This window comes from Atractosteus spatula, chromosome 17 (assembly GCF_055471065.1).
Source record: "Atractosteus spatula isolate fAtrSpa1 chromosome 17, fAtrSpa1.hap1, whole genome shotgun sequence".
Taxonomy (NCBI): domain Eukaryota; kingdom Metazoa; phylum Chordata; class Actinopteri; order Semionotiformes; family Lepisosteidae; genus Atractosteus; species Atractosteus spatula.
Window position 1 is genome coordinate 1432754 of NC_142722.1, and position 15016 is coordinate 1447769.

A 15016-nucleotide genomic window follows, 5' to 3' on the forward strand; every position below is an offset into this window, starting at 1 on the left:
GTTTACATCCACCCTCCCCTCATGTACAGTGTAATGGAAAGTTACTGAGAAAAGGTGTTTTATCCTAAAAATGTTGTTTACGGACAGAGCTGTGCTGCAGAAGCAGCTGGATACTTAGAACAAAGTGTGATAGCACCCAACCCGTCAAGGGCATGGGATGTTTTAATAATGTTTATCTCTGCTGCTTGAAGAAGGGAGTATGAGAAACAATTAGAATAACTGCTCTTCTTTGCTTAAAAGCAAAAACCTATAAGTAATGGAAAATTACTGCTTTGCCTGTCCTTGAAGTGTTGCATTAGCTTAAAAAAAGATATAAAACAAGGGCTCTCCCTGCTTGCTTTTGAATCAGCTTTCACTTCTCTGCACAGACGGGTGATGGCTTTTTCCCATATTGCAATATGAATAAAGACCTTACTGAATGAATGAGAATACCTCTCCTGGCTCTTCTTCGATAAAATTCCACGACAATCTTTGGCGACAAGGATGGGATCACAAACCTGATTGCAGACGGCTATTGAAACTCCATCCGGACCCGGACAATTTTTGTGAATTGGACGAACCTTGGGGGATAAATACTTATCCTTCCAGAGAAGTGTCTGGATAAATCCATGGCCGTCTGACATCAGTAAGTGATCCTTAAAAGAACTATTAGTTTTAAAAACGAGCCACAAGGGTGTTCTCTTCGATAAGTCAGGGACTTATAATAGGTCTGGGACCCGGCGAGTCTGGGACTCGTGAAACGAACATATCTTAACACAGACGTGTGTTTTTTGCTCTGCAGAGTAGTAAATGTTATAGTGTTCTACAAACAGTAAGGCATTGTCGACAATGGGTAATGAGAGCTCTAAAGGCAAAGCTGGGCTGAGTGGCCCAGCCAAGTACATGTAGGATAAGTTTGGTGATGTGGGAATAAAGTGTCTTCCCCTTTGGAGTAAGTTGGGTTTTCCAGAGAACGGCAGCTTTAGTCCACGACAGGTTGAGCAGCTTAAGGAGAAGTTGCAGGAAAGGGAGAAAAAAGGAAACAAGAAAGTAGACTGGAAATATTTTGAGCTGTGGAAAAATGAGGTGCAGGCTAGAGAAAGGAAAAGTAAAGAAGCACATAAGAAAGAGAGAAATGATAAACCTGAGGGAACTCCCATGAATATAGCAGGGAGAGAATATGGATTGGTTTATTGCCAACCTTTCACTGATTGCATGTCAGGATGGACGAATGAGCAGTGGCTTCGAGACGGGAGTTTTCAGCCATGGGCCATTAGATTGCTGCATGAAATGACTGACCCTCCAAATCCAGGAGGGGATCCCAATTGGAATTATGAGTATATGAGAAAATGTGTGTCAGTCTGGGATGCGTGTGGAAAAAGATTCCCCCCCTTGCTTACTAACCCTGAACAGATGATGCTGAGCACATCTAAATTGTATCAAGACCTCGACTGTCTTGCTTCAGCCCCAGCTCCACCTCTACCAGCGGCACCATCCCCATATAACCGGGGCACAGGAGGCCATGGGACCCCTGTGAGGGAGAACCCTAAACAACAGGCCCTGGGATGTATACTGTACCAGCGTCAGGGGAAAACAGTGTTAAGCTCTGCCCAACAGCCTCTGAGTTTAAACCAAAGAAGGGACCCCAACCAGTGTGGGATGGCCTCTCCCCGCCCTCTACGAGGCCGGGAGCCCAATATGGTTCCCACCTGGACCCATCACTAGTCCCTTTGCCTTTTTCTGATGGAGAAGAGGAGGATGACCCAAATCTGGGTCTCCAGTTCCCTATGATAGAATGTCCAAACCCCCAGGGTAACAGGTAACCCTGTTTAGTTTTCCGCCCATGGAAATTAGCAGAACTGACAGTCGTAATTGGCAAACTACCAAACCCCAAGACAAATGGGCGAAAATACACCACTGCCTTGCAGCGTCTAGTTGTTCAATGTAAGCCCACGAGCAGCGAACTAGAGACTGTTTTTCAAAAGACCCTGAAGCTTGACTACGGCGATGTGCGCGACACGTTCAACCCAGACGTGGTGTATGACGCTGTCAGCGGCAGTGGCTATCAGAACCAGCTAGACGGCATTTGCCAGAGAATAGAAGCAAAGTATCCCCCCAAAACGGACTGGTTCACCTTGAGACAAACCAAGCAAAAGCCTGGAGAAACGTGTAATAATTTACTGGAGAGACTGAACCCCCTCTTCAGTAACCTCAGTGGCCTGCCCCCACCTGCCCCTAACAACGACGGCTCAGTATATGAAACTCAACTTACCCATCTTTTCATGGATGGCCTGCTCCCCGAAATAGGAAGCATGGTGAAAAACTGCATCGGCTGGGACACCACCCGGTTGACCGAGGTGTGCCGCCATGCTTACCATGCTGAGAGACAATTAGCATCAAAGAATGAGAAAAAGGCACGAAAATACAGCGATCAGCTACACCAACTCCAGATGGCCCAGCTCCAGTTCTATCAAGGAGGAAGAGGAAGGGGCCGGGGTAGGGGACCAGGAGGCCGTGGCCGACGAGGAGGCTACCGAGGAAGAGGGAGAGGTCGAGGAGAAGGAGACCGTGATGCATGTTTTCACTGTAGAAAAACAGAACATTGGGCAAAAGAATGCCCCAAAAAGGAGGGGGGAGAGGAAGATGATGGGAACTAGGACTCGGCCCCCCCGGCTGGAGTAACAGTCAGCACACATGGCAACGGGAAAAGAAAGATTGACTATCCCCGCCAGGAGAGATAGGGCCTGAGGGCAGGTAACTTTCATATTACCTGCCATTTCCTCCCCTTCCCAGCTGCCCAAAGTCACTTTGCATATTAATGGCGATCCCTATGACTTTTTAGTTGAGACGGGGCGACCCATTCCCTGCTTAGAGACGACGCACACCGTTTCCAGCTCTCATCGAAATCTATCCTGACAATAGGAGTAACAGGCACTCTGACAAAGGCTCATTTCACCACACCACTCACTGTGGAATACCAGAAGCATGGGTTTGGGCCCACCAACCACTCGTTCTTACTTTCGAAAGAATGCCCTGTTAATTTGTGTGGCAGAGATTTGCTCTGTAAAATGGGCCTCGTTATCGTCAGTTCAGAACAGGGGCTCGAACTAACCTGCAGTGAAGACTGCTTGCCCCGAACCATGCTTGTCCAACACTCCCCCATGGTCCCAGATTAATACTACAGCTGGGACCTATTAGGAAAAGATGTGGGTCAGGTTTCCCAAACAATTCTGAATGACGCAGCAAGACTGTGGCCTGGCCAGGGTGATTTTCAAGATATTGACAATTTGCATTGCACGGCCTCGGTTAGTTTCGGGGGCCCGGATGAAGGGTTTGAGGAAATCTGGTTTAGAGATGAACAGTGCAGCGATAGACTTAAAGGGAATGGTTATCTGGTCTCAAGGGATTTTGCTGCCCTTGCCATGACCCTGACTACCGAGCAGCAGTCTCTGTATTGGGCAGGGACGCACCCTCACGTGTCTCTGGCAAAAGCTGCAGGTTTCCGCTGGCAAGATGTGGGTGTCTTTGTCCAACAGTGCGTTACTAGCTAGGCATGGACAGCCCCGGATGCTGAAGGCATTAGGCATAACTCTGCTCTCCAGGCCAGCTGGCATCCCTGCTCACCTGTTTTTAACACCTGGAGGACAGTGCACCTGTCTGCCTCTGACGACACGACGGGCCGATTGTTTACCTCAGTCCCAGTTGACACTTCACACCCTGCACTGGAGGGAGTCCCGGATTCCCTCTGGGCTGCCAACAAGTACGACGTGGGTCTGATAAAGGGTGCTGTCCCCCTAGATGTGGTAGAAAAATCTACCTTTAGGCCCTGCAGGCTGCCGTATCCATTGAGACCTGACGCTGAGGCTGGATTGGAACCTGTTGTGGACAAGCTGGGGGCTGAAAAGATTCTCATCCCCTGCCCAACGTCTCCATGTAACACTCCAATTTTCCCTGTGAATAAGGCCGAAGGGGAATCTTGGCCTTCGGTCCAGGACTTGCGGGCAGTAAATGCCGCCATCCATGCTCGAGCTCCAGTGGTCCCCAACCCAACCACCATTTTGTCTTCTATCCCCGGGGACTCAAAGTTTTTCTCTGTCATTGATTTGGCAAATGCTTTTTTTAGTGTTCCGGTTCATCCTGAGTCTCAGTTTTGGTTTGCTTTACTTTTAAAGGGAAAAAGTACACATGGACTCGGATGCCCCAGGGGTATACCGAGGCACCTATTGTTTTTTCCTCGGCACTGCAAGAGTGTCTCTCAGGGTTCTCTTTTAAGCATGGTAGCACCCTCATCCAATATGTAGACGACCTGTTAGTTTGCTCCTCTACTGAGGAAGCCTGCACTCTAGACACCAGAGATCTCTTAATTTTTTTAGCTGAAACCTGTAACAAGGCCTCACTTTCTAAAGTACAGCTTGTTAAAGAATGTGTACGTTACTTAGGCCATGACATCTCCGCTAATTCTCGTTCGATTGGCACTGAACGAGTGGCAGCCATTCAAAAGCCTCGAACCAAAAAGGAGATGATGTCTTTCCTTGGTTGTACAGGACACTGTAGATCTTGGATTCCTGGCAATGCCCCACTGGCGCAGCCCCTGTCTGACATGACTTATGCTCCAGGTCTGAACATGACCGACCACTTGACTTGGACTCCCGACGGAGAAAAAGCTTTTGTCGAACTTAAAACAGCCCTGATGTCATCCCCCGCCTTGGGCCTTCCTGACATGACTAAGGGTTTCACGCTGACTGTTGACGAGAAACACGAGTTCTACAGCGCTGTACTTCTCCAGGCCCACGGCGATCGTTTTAAGCCTGTGGTCTATTACTCTCAGCGCCTCACTTCTGTGGCCCGCGGCCTGCCAGCCTGCATTCGTGCTGTTGCGGCAGCAGCTGCAGCCATTATGGCCTCTGCTTCCCTGGTGTGTTACCGCCCTCTTAAGGTCCTTGTACCTCATGGGGTGGCCTCCATCCTCCTCCAGACTAAGACCTCGCACTTTTCTCCCATGTCCACTCTCCATTACCACCACATCCTTCTGTCCCTTCCTCACATCTCTATCGAACGGTGTATGGTGCTGAATCCAGCCACCCTGCTGCCTGTGGAGGATGAGGGGGAGCCACATGATTGCCTGGCGGCCATTACCTCTCAGGTAACCCCCAGACAGGATCTTTGCTCTTCCCCTCTTCCTAACTCTGACTTGGTTTTTTATGTGGATGGATCAGCCAGGAAGGATCCTTCAACAGGACAGAACCACGTGGGGTATGCGGTGGTTTTTGACCATGAGATGGTAGAGGCCTGCCGCTTTCCGTCTCACCTGTCTGCACAAGCTGCAGAACTTTTTGGCCTCACACAGGCCTGTGTCTTGGCTGCCTCACAGTCAGCTACTATTTATACTGATAGTCGATACACTTTCGGCGTCGTCCATGACTTTGGCACTCTATGGAAGAACAGAGGTTTTCAAGGTACGCCCATTCAGCACTCTCTTTTGGTCAGTAATCTGCTCGAGGCTATCCTTTTACCTCAGGCCATTGCAGTGTGTAAATGTGCAGCCCATACCAGTGCCACCGACGACATCTCGAAAGGTAATGCTCGGGCTGATGCGGCCGCGAAGGCTGCCGCTGCTTCCCCCTCTCCTCCTCTTACCCTCCCCTCCATCCCCGTCCAGCCGGAGCCCCATGTGGCTTCTCTACCTGACATGCAAGCCCTTGCTCCCGCGTCGGAAAGAGGTAAGTGGAAAAAATCTGGATTGTTCTCCAACGATGTGTGGCTGGGGCCCACAGGTAAACCTTGCTTATCCCGTCATTTTTTTCCCTACATAGCAAAGTTGACACATGGAAAGGACCATGTGTCAATAGGAGGGATGGTGAGTATGGTAAGTACACAGTGGGATACAAGGGGGTTCACGACCTTTGCCGAAAACTTTTGTGAAAAATGTCTTATCTGTGCTCAAAACAATGTCGGCAGGGGCACTAAGACTCAGTCCTCGTCCCATTGCACTCCTCAGGGGCCCTTTGACCACCTCATGATGGACTTCATAGAATTGTCACCCTGCAGAGGATACAAATACTGTCTAGTTATAGTGGACATGTTCTCGAGGTGGGTAGAAGTTTTTCCCTGCAAACATGCAGACGCTAAAAGTGTAGCCAAACACTCACTGCAGGATGTCCTCCCAATGTGGGGAATCCCGGGAAAACTCAGTTCAGACAATGGTACCCATTTTGTGAACAATGTTATAACCTACTTAACTGATCACCTAGGCATTAACTTAAAGCAGCACTGCTCCTACCACCCGCAAAGTGGAGGGGCAGTAGAACGAGCAAATGGGATCAATAAAAACAAACTAACAAAAATGATAGCTGTAATTGTGAAAGCAGGCTTTTTTGTCCCTCTCGATTTGAGGGATTGAATGTGGGATCGCAATGTTTTTCAGCCCTGCAATGGCCTGCTTTCCAGCCCTTCAATGGCCATTCGTTTTTCGCAATTTTTTTGAAAATGTCCAAAACTTTTACAATAATGGCACCGACCTGTAATAATTTCCCCTTTTGGAATAAGTTGGGTGTTAGAGCCAGCTTCTCCCTTCTGCATGGGGGGTGTCCACCCTGTTTGTATTGCCTGCAACTTAGCGTACATATTCCTTTCGATTTGTCGTGCCATTTTAACTATCTCCTCGAACTGCTTGTTCGTATCTTGCACTATTTCGGGCTCTTTCAAGCCAAGGGCTTTGGCTATATCAGGCTTGAGGTCGCTCAAATAAATCTGTTTAATCACAGCAGAGGTGTCGCTTTTCACATCATCTGTGTCACAAAGTCACGAGCATTCCAGAGCCAGACTGACTGTGACGAAGCAGTCAGTGAAATCAGCCACATCCTCGCTTTCTTTCTGCTGACAAGCAGATATCTTTTTTCAATCTGTTTTTGGTGGGTAATGTTGTTTAAGCCATCGCCAAACCCGCTCCCATCGCCCTCCCCTGCTGTTATCCTCACACAATGGCCTAAGTTCTCCGATATGCTTTTCTCCTGTCCTTTGGAGGATCATAGCGGCAGTCAGGGGAGTGATACCATAAGTATCTTTTAAATCCTGGAGCGCACTCCAGGTCCGCTGCATGCCTATTTTCGGGTGCGGTACTTCTTTAGCCCACCGGTCAATATCTTCCGGTTTTGGATTTGATCGTATGGGGGGATTAGGGAAGGAAGGTGCGAGTAGTACCCCTCAACGGAGTGTGGGACGGAGTTCGGGTAGTGCTGTCATCAGCAGCGGCGGCTCCTTCTATGTCAAGTCCTTTCCCACTTCGGGTGAGAGCTCAGATCTGAGGGTGTCCTCCCTCTGATAGGGGAGACCCTGATCCGTCTTTATCACACACATACCAAGTGTCATCCCAATCAGACCTCCCGTCTCCATATGGCCAATGTGGGAATGGATCCCAATCATTTGCGACCTGCCTGTCGTTTCCCCTGTGGGAGAGCAGGATATAATTTAGTGGAATGGTGCAACACATTAACCAGTGCAGTGTGCCCAGGAACTAATTCTTCTTTCAGTCTCTGATTCTCCTGCCCTGCCTCTTTTAGCTTTTGTTCAGGCTCCTCTTTTGCAGTGAGTACATTTTCTTTCCTTTCATTTTCCGTGCTTTGCTCTTTTATTGTGAGGTGTGTTTATGTTAGCATGTTGTGCGTATGTGTATGTTCACAAACAAGGAAAACACATAAAAAACGTTCATATACTATCTACTTTCCTCCTGTTCCCTGTAGCGGCAAGGCATATTAAAAATACAGGAATTAAGTTTGCTGCTCCCTTGCCACTCTCTGTCCCTTATCTCAGTGGTGCTGACTACAGAGAGGCCATTCCATTTGGTTCACATTTAAGGTGTTTTTCTAGCTGATAGAGTTTCCTGATAAGGAACAGCTCCCAAAGCTGAGATTCACCAGCCACCCTAATAAATTGTCATCTCTGGCGCCTTACTGTCTGGGAGATTCCTTGGGAGAGTCTCATCCCAAGGTTTACAACTCTAAGGTCAGAGTGCATTGTTACTCGTCATCCACTTCGACCAGCCAATCAGGAACTGGTAGGGCAAGGTAACCCCACGTGGGTCTCTGATGCCCACGAAACTTTCAACCAATGAATGACCGTAGTTCCTTCAGATAAAACAGGCAGCACAAGGCCCAGGAAGGGGCTCCTCCAGGACATTCTCAGGCTCATCTTGGACAATCACGTAACGGCCAGTGTGTCCGAGTGCCAGGACTTTCCTTTGTTCTAAGAGTCGAGAATGGAGGTCGCCGGTGCGTAACCAAAGGATCCGCCCAAGATTAGCCCAGTAGCAAGCCTCGTGAACCGCCGGTAATCCATCGTGCTCGCCTGATCAACGAGTGAACTATGGTCGGAACTGTAGACAGCTGAATATCAGTATTCAGGACTAGCGCTACATCGGGAACGAACCGGTTTTCTTCCCGTCTAAAGAGTGTGACCTGCTTGGACCCGCAGTCAATTTCCATGTGCACAAACTCTGCTAGTAAAGCCAGAACTAACTTCAGAGAGTCTTTAGAGTGCCCCTCCTTCTTCACACATCACGCCGAACCAGAACTGCCTGGCACCAGGCCAGGGATGCCGATTGGATTTAGCAACAGCCTCCCACTGTTTCTTTGTGTCCACGGGAGATCTGAATCCACAAAAATTGGATGAGTATTCAACATTGCAGCTCGAGAATTCAATTGTTACCTCAACCTGAGTTGATATCAATTTAATTCCTATGAGTGACATACTTCCTTGCGAATATCTAATGTAGAAGTTGTAATCTAAGTTCATTTACGAAATGGTATAAATTAATGATATACTGAATGTATGTCCCTCTTGGTTTGTAACTCTTAGTGATTGAATATATACCTTTTGTATTCTGCTAACCCTCACTATAAGATCTGTTATGTTTATATGCACATTTTATGTATTAATAAATGTATTGTCGTGTATTAGTATCCGTGTGTGTGTGTTGCTGAGTTATCCCTCAAGGTTGGTTTTCTAATAGCCATCAAAGAATAATTTTGTGACTTACTACCACAATTAATAATTGTCCCAATAAATGCACAAAACCCCTACATCCCTTTAAAAAAAACAAAAAAACACACCACACCGTGCACAATCAAGGCACAACTCAGCACAGGACCCCGCGTGCAATTAAGGCACAACCAGTCCTGGACAGCCCAGAACCTATGTGCAATTAATGCACAAAACCTGTTCAAACACTCCACGCGCAGTTAAGGCATACACCAGTTTCGAATGCCATTCACAATACTGTGGTTTGTCACCTGCCAGACTATATTCTGGGCTTCCAGCCAACCACCCATTACATACACCGGTGTCTAACCCGGGCCAGAGAAAACCAGAAACTCACGTTTACTCCATCATCTCGATCGATCCTTGCAGGGAGCAGAGACTTGCCAATCGGTCAGACAAGAGAGTCAGGACTTTTAATAAAAGAGGAGTCCTTACCTTTTTGTAGTATGTGCGCTGACCGTCTTTCCTGCCGATGGGAAGCCCTGCGCCTTCTGGAGTATCCTGTTCGTGATGCCAAAAGTTGTTGTAACAGACAAATAAGTTTTGGATCCCAAGGTTAAATTTAAACATCTGAGTTTTATTGAATGAGAAGTAAGACACAAGATGTGAAAAGGGTTAACTTAAGTCAGTTCTGCCTGAAGATTAGACTTCTAAGCAACAGGAGTTTATGGCAGGAAAGGGGGTTAACTGATAAGGATTCCAGATGCCAGCTAGGAAAACCCCTGGGGACTTAATCCCTGACCATTTGGCCAAAAGGCTGTAAACTGGCGAAACACGTGACCTCCCCCCTTTACCATAACAACGAATGACGTCCGAAGTAGCAAGGAAGGACTATATAAACCTAAAGTTTGTACCGGCACCTGGAACAATACTTCGGTTTTGTTGTTTCTTGCGGGAAACAAGACTTTGGCTTTATTGTTCCTTGCATGCAATCGAACTCATCTGTTTAACTTCATCCCGGGATCCAGAACCTTATTCTTTCAGTTACAACAATTTTGGCGTAATCGGCAGGATGCTCCAGAAGACACAGAACTTCCCATCGGCAGGAGAGACGATCAGTGTGCACATTACTAAGAGGTAAGGACTCCTCTTTTTAAAAAAAGTCCTGACTCTCTTGTCTGACCGGTGGGGAAGTCTCTGAGAATCGCCCGAGATGATGGAGTAAAATGTGAGTTCCTGAATTCCTCTGGCCCGGGGAAGACACCGTTGTATGTAATGGGTGGTTGGCTGTAAGTCCAGAATTTGGTCTGGCAGGCGGTGATCCACGGTATTGTGTACAGGCGTTCGAAACTGCTGTTGGGTGTATGCCTTAATTGCACATATGAAACTGGTGTTGGGTGTATGCCTTAACTGCACATATGAAACTGGTGTTGGGTGTATGCCTTAATTGCATGTGGTTTTTGAACGGGGTTGTACCTTTACCGTGAGGCTCAGAACAGGTGTGGGCCTTAAGTGCGCCCGGGGTTCTGAAGCTTGAGTGGTGCTTTGAATGCACGTATAGTCCAGGATTGGGTCCTGAGAGTAGCTACCTCTTGATCGTGCACAGATAGGCGTAGCGTGGTTTTGTTTTGTTTTAAAGGGAACAGGAAAGACGTAGATGATACATGTATGTTTTTCGTGTTTTCCTCCGTTTAAAGGGAGCAGCAGAGACATAGATATAGATGTATGTTTCTGGTGTATTTCTTGTTTGTGAACATATACACACACACGCACGATACTTACATAAACACACCTCATAATAAAAGAGCAAAGCACTAAGTAGCAGGATTTAAAGGACATTGAGATCCGAGAATAGCCCTGATTGAGCTCAGTGTGTAAGTCCACCCTGGGGCAAAAGCAGCGATGCCGGCGTTCTGGGGATGGTGAATTACTGATCAAGGAAGGGAGTTCTGAAGGTCTCATTCCTTGCCTGTGAACAGTGCTGTGTAAGTCCTCTCTCAAGACTCTGAGAGGCATTTAGATCTGGAGGTAACAGACGCCTTAGCTGAATGAGTGCAGGAATGCACAGGTTTTTTCAAATAAAAGCATCCCCCTACTGTATGAGCTGTTACCTCACACACGATAAAGTAACTCTTAAAGAGACCGAACATGTGTGCTAACTGGTGGTCTGAGAAAGTGGTGGAAGGGTCCGTTTATATATCGGAAAAGTGCAAGTTGACGGAAAAGAAGGAAAAATATGGGAAAAGCTGAGTTTGTCAGAGGGAGTTTGGGGCGAAGACACCTCTAAAGAAAGCATATGAGTATTGGCAAAAGCACAAGGATGTAGCTGCCAACCTGGTGCGCGGCCGGCACCAGTGGTGGCAGATACATGAGAGAAAAAAAGCAAGAGAAATTGGAATGTGATTACTTAAAAGTGTGTTTAAGGCGTGGCTATGCACTAAGAGGAGAAGGACGTGTATCTGTCGAGCTCCTCGCCGAATTTAGCAAAATAGGCATAAAAATATAGTCTTTTAACACAAAATACCAACATAACACTTTTACAGTGTAATAATGTCACTTGCTGACTATTTCGGACAAACCCCTCTCGCCCAAAACCAAACAAAAGCGTCAAGAAAGAAGACCACTCTGGAGTATGGAACTTGTTGGTTGTGTTGGTAACTTTGAGAATCCCACTGTGACTGCTGTGGCCAGAAGTGCATACTCTGGCAGTATGGAAGACCAAGACGGCCTACTGACACAGGCGGGGGGCCATACGGCTAACCGTTCATAGTGGGTGACCAGGTGTCCCACCGAGTGTCAGGGGGTGACCAGGCGGCAGTCTCAGTGCTGTGTGTGAAAAAGACTACGTCTCCTTGATGACCAGACATGGCACAGTATTAACCATTTAGGAGATATGAATAAAACTATGCCATCCATTTAGTCAATATTGAAAAATAGGGGACACATATTTTTGAGAGTGTAGGACTTATGCTGACCTGAACCGTGGGGTTCATGGGCACTAACTGAAAGCTCTGGGTCTCTTCTTTCACATTCGTTTGGCTTGTAATTGCACCGTTTTGGAAATATTTGTGAAAATATGTAATCCATGTTGTCAATTTTCACAAATATTGAACACACATTTTTATGGATGCAGACATGATGCTGAGTTTAAAACTGGGGATAAAAGGCATTAACTGGAAGCTCAGAGTCTTTGCTTTCATATGCACTTGGTTCGGACCTAGTTATATGCACTGTATTGGAGATATGAATGAAAATATGTCATCCATTTTGTCAATATTGAAAAATAGGGGACACATATTTTAGGGAGTGCAGGGCTGATGCTGAGCTGGACTGTGTGGTAAATGGCCATTAAATGAAAGCTCTTAGTCTCGTCTTTCATGTGCATTTGGTTTTAAGCTTGTTTGCACCGTTTCGGAGATATTACTGAAAATATGTCATCCATTTTGTCAATATTTTAAAATATTGGAGACACATTTTTATGGATGCAGACGTGATGCTGAGTTTAAAACTTGGGATAATAGACATTAAATGAAAGCTCTGAGTCTCTGCTTTCACGTACACTTGGTTTAAACCTTGTAATATGCACCATTTCGGAGATATGAATGAAATATGCCATCCATTTTGTCAATATTGAAAAATATTGGAAACACTTTTTTATGGAGGCAGACATGATGCTGAGTTTAAAACTGGGGATAATAGAAATTAAATGAAAGCTCTGATTCTCTGCTACAAGCTACTATACAAGCATTTGGTTTTAAGATTGTACTATGCATCGTTTTGTAGATAATCATGAAAACAAGTCATCCATTTTGTCAATATTGAAAAATAGGGAACACTTATTTTAAGGAGTGCAGGGCTGATGTTTCTTGGTTTATATTCGCTGTGGGTGAAATTCTTGGAGCATTGCCTGCATCTGTTCATTTTTATCCCCTCCGAACTGCATCAATGTTGTATCCTCTTTCTTCAGATCCTCTGCTGTCTCTTCAGCATTATTGCAAAGCTGTGTTCCTGTCTCCCACTGGATTCGCATCTTGGCCAGATAGAATATCTGAAAGGGTGCTCCTCTGTTTCCAGTGTGTCTGTCTTTTCTAGTTGTTCGTAGATCTGCTCTGTGAACCCCTCGGGGGATGGTGTGGTAGCAGGACCTACTTGACCCTGCACAGAGCGGTCATCTGGAGCACATGGTTTTACTGTATGCATGACCATTTGCTCTCATTGCTCAAGCCCGCTCATTACACTTTCTGCTTAAGGAATCCCTTAACAGCACGATTGCAATCGTATGCTGGGGTAGGCATAATACGCGTGCACTCTCATCATCACTGACACAATTCTGCCCAGTAAAATAGATGCATGTGATCCTCTAGTAGAACTCAAGAGGAGACTCAGACCTCCGTGCTTAACCCGGTGGAAAGCGGCAACAGCCAATACCTGATCAATATGGATAAAATATTCCTATATCATAGCTTGACATCAAAGCTGTTACAGATCTATGGTCCCTGTCTTGCCATCTACTCATGTACTCCCTGCTGGTAGTTTTTCTCACTAAAATAACTTTATTTGGTTCCATAGCTTCAGGCATGAACTGGAACATATCCTTCAGCTCCTCAATATAGGTCTTGACATTATAACTAGGTACTGTCATAGCAAACATTTCTTTGTCTTTTGCTAGCCATCTAAATTAGTGGAGGTTAAATCTGCTGTCTTACCTGCAAAAAGGATCAAGGTGGATACAACTGAGCGTCCTGTATAGGGCTCTTTCTCATCCACTCGGAGATCCTGCTGTAGAGATTATCTGAGCCCAGGCTTCCTGAGTGCCCTTGTACCCTTGGTCCCTACCTGAGACACAAATGCCCTGCTCGAGATCTCTGATTTCTTCCTCAATTAGCATGTCTCTTTGTTCAGTTATTCGTTAGTCGTGTTGTGTAAACTTTCCAGTTTGATTTCCTGTTCATGCAAGCTTACCTGTATCTCTTTTCTGGCCTCGTCCATGACAGAGGGTCTTCTATTTTCTATTTTCACTAATGCTTCTTTGAGTAGTTTCTTTTTCTGTTCATTTTCCATTTTCTTTCCACTGATTATGCCCAATATTTCAAATTGCTTTTTTTTATATTCCTCCAGCTTACTCTTCTTCTGAGCGTCTGAGCTTTTGACAACCAGGCCAGTGTCAATTCAAATTTACCTAGAGCAGTTTAAAGCTAAACTGGATAAGACCCGTACCCTTCCTTTTTAAACGAGGAAATTGCCTTGGCTAGGATTTCTGCGTGGGTGTTTTCAATCTGTAATCTAAAGTCAGACTTCTTAGTACTGTCCCAGTAACCAGGATTGTCGCAATGAGAGATCCTAATTATAAACCACTGAACTTCAGATTATCTGGCAACCATTTCTATTTTTCAGGGAACAAAAGACTCTTTTTGGAATTTTACCTTTGAACACACTTTACTACAGTTCAATGACAACTATCTCTCCACAGTAGCATAAAAGGTAACCCTTACTTACTTATAGTGTAGCTTTAGAGAGCAGGGGCTGCTGGGTTGATTGTTTTTCTACATACAGAACAGCAGGGAAGCATCTTGGCTTTCCTGTAACCTCTACACTGAAATCCTGTGCCAACCATCTTGCTACTGTCTTAGAGAGATTTTCAATTTATCCCTGAAGCACAAGAAGAAGTTTGAAGGGTCACAGGAAGCAATGGCCCTCTTTTACGGATCTGTCATTGAGAGTGTTGTGCAGTTTCCCATCACTGTGTGAGATGGCAACACTTCTGCCCAGGACACGGAACAGGTAGAGAGGGCAGTGTATATCGCCTCTAAAACTCCCCTTCCCTTTGTGGATTCATTCTCCAACTCTAGACTGAAACACAAAGCTCTAAAGATGCTCGCCTGCTTCTTCCACCTTTGTTTACCTTTCTCCTCTCTGGTAGTGCTTAGGTCTGTTAAAATAACGTGCACAACTTCTGTAACAGCACCTGCCCAGAGGCTTTGAGATGTGTGAATACAGTTATATAATGTAGGTTAAATGAATACATTATTACTGGAGTATGTAAGGACAGTATATGATGTGG

The 15016-nt window shown here is 46.1% G+C and overlaps 1 pseudogene; it reads left to right on the forward strand.

The window, feature by feature from the left end:
- Nucleotides 1-828: 828 nt before the first annotated feature.
- Nucleotides 829-2698, forward strand: LOC148818817 (uncharacterized; annotated as a pseudogene).
- Nucleotides 2699-15016: the final 12318 nt, after the last annotated feature.